The sequence below is a fragment of the Mercenaria mercenaria genome, unplaced genomic scaffold, assembly GCF_021730395.1.
Source record: "Mercenaria mercenaria strain notata unplaced genomic scaffold, MADL_Memer_1 contig_2059, whole genome shotgun sequence".
Lineage (NCBI taxonomy): Eukaryota > Metazoa > Mollusca > Bivalvia > Venerida > Veneridae > Mercenaria > Mercenaria mercenaria.
In genome coordinates, this window is record NW_026460091.1 from 57,758 (window position 1) to 64,881 (window position 7,124).

A 7,124-nucleotide genomic window follows, 5' to 3' on the forward strand; every position below is an offset into this window, starting at 1 on the left:
AAAAACCCTGGAGCACAACTTCCCATGCTGAATAACAATCCTGTGAGGTTTGATGACTCTGGGTCAAATAATTTTGAGATATGAATAACACAAAATCTGACAGACGGATGGACTGATGGACAAGGACAACTCTAAATTCCCCCCCTCCCCTCCCAACCCCAATTTTTGGTGTCAGTTACACTGCAAACAAGTGAATGAAGTATTGCCATGCAATACAAAGTCCCCTACTGGAAGGCACCTAATTTTCTCTACTGCAGTATAACATAATGAACGGATATCTGTCAATGATGTATAAACAATATTGTACTATATATACAATATGTTATAACAAAACACTTGGATTAAAATTTATATATATAAAAACCTACAGTTGTTTTCATATTGAATTTTTTTGGCTGATTATAAAAATGTTATCATGTAAGTTATTTATAGTAACAACAAAGGGAAATTAATCTTTAAAAAAAAAAAAAAAAAAAAAAAAAAAAAAAATCTATATAATATAAGTCCACAAGAAACTCTTAACCAGGTAGAGATAGGTCAAAATACACCTAAAAATTGGATGTAACATGCACGCTGTACCACAGAAAAGTGGTCTCGATTTTTCTCTACCGCCAGTAATAAAAAAGTTACAATAAAATCTATTTATAGTAAAAACAAAGGGACGTAATTCTAAAAACAAGGGTGCCTCATGGTGGTGAACATTTGGTCCAAGTTACATCAAAATCCCTCCATGCATGAAGAAGAAATGTTCCGTACAAAGTCATTCTTGAATTTGACCTTTGACCTCTAAATATGACCTTGACCTTAGACCTAGGGACCTGGTTCTTGCGCATGACATGTTGTCTCATCCAGGGGAATATTTGTGCCAACTGATATCTAAATCCTGCTTTGCATGACAAAGTTATAGACCGGACAGGAAAAAAATCCTCTTGACCTTTGATCTCAAAGTGTGACCTTGACCTTTAAGCTAGGGTACTGGGTGTTGCGCATGACACGTCGTCTCATCATGGGAAACATTTATGCCAAGTAATATTGTAATCCCTTGATAGATGACAGAGTTCTGGATCGGACAGGGAAAAAACCTTATTGACCTTTGACCTCCAATTGTGACCTTGACCTTTGAGCTAAGGGTCTGGGCTTTGCGCATGACAGGTTGTCTCATCATGGGGAACATTTGTGCCAAGTCATATTAAAATCCCTTCATGGATGGCAGAGTTATGGATGGGACAGGAAAAAAACTCTGTTGACCTTTGACCCCCAACTGTGACCTTGACCTTTGAGCTAGGGGTCTGGGATTTGTGCATGACACGTCGTCTCATCATGGGGAACACTTGTGCTAAGTGATATTAAAATTTCTTAATGAATGTCAGAGTTATGGACCGGACACGAAACAGACCCTGTTCATGCTATGTTAACATTTGACTGCTAAGTGTGACCTTGACCTTTGAGCTAGGGGTTTGAAAGTTGTGCATGACACATCGTCTTATTATGAGGTACATTTGTGCCAAGTAATATTAAAATCCCTTCATAGATGGGAGAGTTATGGACCGGACAGGAAAAAAGCCTTGTTGACCTTTGACCTCCAATTGTGACCTTGACCTTTAAGCTAGGGGTCCAGGTTTTGCGCATGACACGTCGTCTCCTCATGGGGAACATTTGTGCCAAGTAATATTAAAATCTCTTCATGGATGGGAGAGTTATGGACCGGACAAGAAAAAAGCCCTGTTGACCTTTGACCTCCAATTGTGACCTTGACCTTTGAGCTAGGGGTCCGGGATTTGTGCATGACACATCATCTCATCATGGGGAACATTTGTGCCAAGTAATACTAAAATCCCTTCAAGGATGGGAGAGTTGTGGACCGGACAGGAAAAAAGCCCTGTTGACCTTTGACCTCCAATTGTGACCTTGACCTTTGAGCTAGGGGTCCGGGTTTTGCGCATGACACATCGTCTCATCATGGGGAACATTTGTGCCAAGTAATATTAAAATCCCTTCATGGATGACAGAGTTATGGACCGGACACGAAATTGCGGACGGACGGACAAGTGCATTCCTATAGTCCCCGAAACTGGTTTTCAACCAGTAGGGGACTAAAAAAACAACAACATTTAGAGGCTGAGCAAACTATTTAAAATTAATTGTAACATGTTACCCAGAAAAGCAAACTGTTACACAGGGAATGAATACTTCAATCTGCAAGATAGGCAAAATATGTCACAAAATAAAACAGGATTTTTTTTACGGTGCAAAAAATGTTTCAAAATAGCAATTCATGGTTAAAAGGAAAATACAAATATTTCACAAAAGAATTAACTTTCCTTACAGTGAAAAGTAAAACAGTGAAAGTTATTTCATAGAGAGGCTGAACTTCCATACTTCCATGATTTAGTGTTGATGTTTTGTTTTATATTTCAGTATGCATCTCGGGTTCAAAATTTTTTAACTTTCTTTTTATTAAGCTGATGCAAATTTAGGTCATATGGTGATTTTCCAGAAAGACGCTAGGTGCCACATCTGTGGCAGTATTTCATGCAGAGTCGGGCACCCTGGATGAACCTCCATCCTTCTTTAAACAAGTTGCATAATTACCTCACATCTCAAAATTTTACATCCCAAGAGAGGTTTCAGACCCACTGAGGCAAAAGGCAAGTTATTCAAAGTCAGCAACTTTTACCGCTTAACCACAGAGGACAGTTTACCGACTTTAGATATATGTATTTATAAAGCACATTAAAACCCTATTTTGCTGTTTAAAATCATTTCATTCATGTGTTACCAGCCACACTATCAATTTATAGTACAATTTAAAGCAGACAGGTATTCATTTAAGTATTTTCTATGTATTCGAATACATGTATACACATCTCTTTTATATACGGTAAAATCAGAAATTTTTGCAAGGCTTAAATTTGCTATTTTTTACAATGTTGCTGGTTTATCTATAATTATAGGTTATTAGCTTTGTATCTGGGAATATGCACAAGTTCTGCAGCGGAAATATTGCGCGACTTGGAGCGCTATTCTTCCACTAAAGAATGAATGCATATCTCCCAATGCAAAGAAAATAACCTTTTTTTACATACGTATATACTTATATAAATGTAATGCAAATATCATGAATTTGTTTGATAGCCTGAATGAGGTTGACAATACTGAACTAGATAAAAGAATTAATGCAATAACTCACATTTAATTACGTCACGCACCCGATATGAAATTCAGACGTCAGTGTATGAAAAAATATTGACGTTTCCGGTACCATTGTAACTTAATGGGGACTAGAAACAAGTATGTAATAAATATGAATCTCATCATATACAACTGACTTGTTGTATTCAAATATTGGACTATTTGTAATTATAATACTGTAAGTGTATTAATATTAGCGGAGTACTAATTTTCGCGCTATTAGCGGGATCGGGCATGCGCTAATTCATGTCTAGCGCTAATATTAGACTGAAATGAAAGGCTTTCCTAATAAAAAGTAACATTTATCGTATTGAAAATATCGTAATTACAATGCAATAGAACACAGAGAAATACATATTTTAATTTATTGTGTAAATATGACAGCAACTGCATTCCTAACAAAAAGCTGCTGAAAGTTTTGAATAGAATAATTAAACCTGTTTGAACATTAATGCAAAAGTCATCTATTTTTAAATTAAGTTGCATTTTTGTATAACACCTTTGGTGTAGATCGCCAGTTTTTCTGGTCGCGCTAATTGCGAGTGTCACCGTAACATTTTATTGCTTTGAAAAGCGAGAGTGAATTTGAAAACAAACAATTATCACCATTCTGCACTGTATACATGTACAAATTTACAGTATACAGATTAACACTGATCTAAACAAATGTAGATTTTATGTCATACTGTAGGCTATGCATGTTTATGTTGCTTAACAGATTTATTCAGTATGTAGATGTTACATTTTTAAGTGCAGATACATAAATGACCACAATGTAAAAATGTGAAAATGAAATCATTATTATCTACTAGTGCCATCAAACATTTAACAAGAAACGCGGCAATGCCACGAAACCAGGTTTTCAACACTTTTCATAAGAATAAACAAGAGTGCCAGAATGTCACAATATACGCCCGTCACAGCAAATTTCTTTACTCTAGCACCTGTATTTGCAGATGTAATTTTAATTTTGTGGTTGTTTAGTAATCATTGTAATTCTTTTGTTTTTCTAAGTCCACAAAAAAACTCCTTACCAGGTAGAGATACCTTAAAATACACCTAAAATTAGAAAGTAACAACTATGTTGTACCACAGAAAAGTGGTCTTGGTTTTTCCCTACGGTCAATTATAAAAAAGTTACAATATAAGTTATTTATAGTAACAACTAAGGGAAGTTAATCTTAAAAAAAAAAAAAAAAAAAAAAAATACAAAAAAAAAAAAATTGTAAGTCCACACAGAAATCCTTACCAGGTAGAGATTGGTCAAAATACACCTCAAAATTGGATGTAACATGCATGTTGTACTACAGAAAAGTGGTCTCGATTTTTCCCTACGTCTAGTAATGAAAAAGTTACAATATAAGCTATTTATAGTAACAACAAAGGGAAGTAATTCTAAAGAAGGGAACTGCGCAAGACACTTCGTCTCATGATGGTGTATAATTGTGCCAAGTTACATCAAAATCCCTCTATGCATGAAGAAGATATGCTCCGGACAAAGTTTTCATTCTTGTATCCTTTGACCTCTGTGACCTTGACCTTAGACCTAGGGACCTGGTTCTTGCGCATGACACTCCGTCTCATGATGGTGAACAATTGTGCCAACTTTCATCAAAATCCCTCCATGCATGTAGAAGATATGCTAACCCTAACCCTAACCTAACCCTAACCCTATTTTTAGTAACAATGACCTTGACCTTGATCCCAGAAACCCAAAATCAATCCCAAGCTACAACTTTATATAAGTTTTCTATACACCAAGTTTCATCATGATAGCTCATTCCTAAGTTAAGTTATTGACCGGAAACCCTTTTTCTATTTTAAGTAACAGTGACCTTGACCTTGACCCCAGAAACCCCAAAATCAATCCCAGCCTTTGTCTTGATATTAGCTACATACATACCAAGTTTTATTCAAATATCTTTACCGAAACAAAAGTTATTGACCGGAAACCCTTTTTCTATTTTAAGTAACAGTGACCTTGACCTTGACCCCAGAAACCCCAAAATCAATCCCAGCCTTTGTCTTGATATTAGCTACATACATACCAAGTTTTATTCAAATATCTGTACCGAAACAAAAGTTATTGACCGGAAACTCCAGCTTGACGCCGCCGCCGCCCGCCCGCCCGACCGACATCTACCCCAATCTAATAACTCAGGTTTTCGTTGAAAACCTGGTTAAAAAGGTTTCAGTGTGAAAATAATGAGAAGATGTGTGCAGTTGAGGCATAATCATACATATAATTTCTCTGTAACTGAAAATAATATAAATTATTTCCTTAAAATAATTTTATTTATTTGTTGAGAAATAAGGTTTTTCCGTTGCTAAGGAATCGGGATTAATTTGCTTTTATCCCCGAGTTAAACTGGTTCTCGTCAATGCAGAACTGTTGTGTATGTGTAGTGAGCCGAGAACATGGCTTGCTGTTCGATATAAAAGCAAAAATCCCGTGCAAAATCTTCACTGTATTTCTACACGTCGTTCAGTAAAGTTTAACTTACCCTCCCGCCACACCCCTATAATTGCTACGCATTAATTTTGTTTTATATACTTGGTTAGAAGAAAGAGAGAAACGCCTAAACATTTAGTGTTTTTTCTTGGTATAACATGCAACATGGGTTATTTTGTATCAGTTTTGCTGCTTTTAGTATTATCCTTTCAGGATCGTTCATATTATGACGTTTGTTGAAATTGTCAGTGAGCTGGTCGTGCAACGTTATGACGTCTCCGATATCCAATTACAAACACATCCAAGGAAGTTACGTTAGAACATTTGGTTACACAGAAACTAAGTGTAAGGAACTTTCAGGTACTGTAAATGTTACATGGCGACGCTTGGAAATTACACATCGAGATAAATCCCGGACATGGAACTGAACTAGAGAAAATAAGTGAATTTTTGTTTTTGACTTGTATATCAGTGTTTGTTTAATAAGTTTGTTTCGAACTTTGTGAGGATATCGGAAGTTAGATGATTACTCTAGGACGTTTTTATTCCTAAGAAAAATTGAGGAAAAGAAATGATATAAACTTGTGCATTACATTTTCTTTATTATTTCGTTTATGTCTAAGTTTCATTGATACGTTAAAGCTCACTGATAATAATTCTTTGTCACTTCTATGAATCAGCAATTGTTTTATTTTAATTATTAGGATTGTCGCTCAGGTAAAGTTGAGGAGATCAGGCGAGGCATCTGGTTAACGAGGGTGATAAATCTAATCGGGTTGGTTCTTTTTCATGGTCACGAAGTAATTTATACAGTGAATGTCGAACTATAGATAAATAGAGGCATTTAGCTCCAGACATTTGTTTCGTAACTGTTCAGTGGATTTGGCATTGTCGTCTGTCAGTAATGGACATAGTCAGCTTAGTTGTGCATATGTAGGATGCGTATATAGGGGCCTATCAGTGCTGTTAGGATTCCTTAACCAGTACAGCTTGCTCACGACACAAAGGGTTGTTAATTTTGAAAGATGCACATTGCTATTTAAGGTTGGTTGACCCGTGTTGCTTCGGGTCACTAGGTCTCGTCCTTATAGTACTGGCGAGTCCTAGATTGCGTTGCTTTCTTGTGAAGTGCCTGTAGTGCACCACTATTGTATTTGCGAGTCCGATATTGCATTGCGTTTTTAGCAAAGTGAAGTGTCCGTAGTGCATCACTATAGTACTGGCTATCTGTAGTTCTTTTTGCGTCTTGCACAAGTGAAGTGTCTGTTGGCATCACTAGGTTATTAGTGAGGCCTATGTTGCATTACGTTTTGTGAAGTGGTGTCTGTAAAACATCCCTTGGTGATCGTATGATAAGCCCAAACAGTCTGGTCGGTACCGGTGGTAGCCATGAGCTGTGTCACAAATATTTAATAGGTGCCGTTTTTGGTGGATAATTTTGGATCCTTCTTTTTTGTTTGAAAGCATACTTATAAGCACT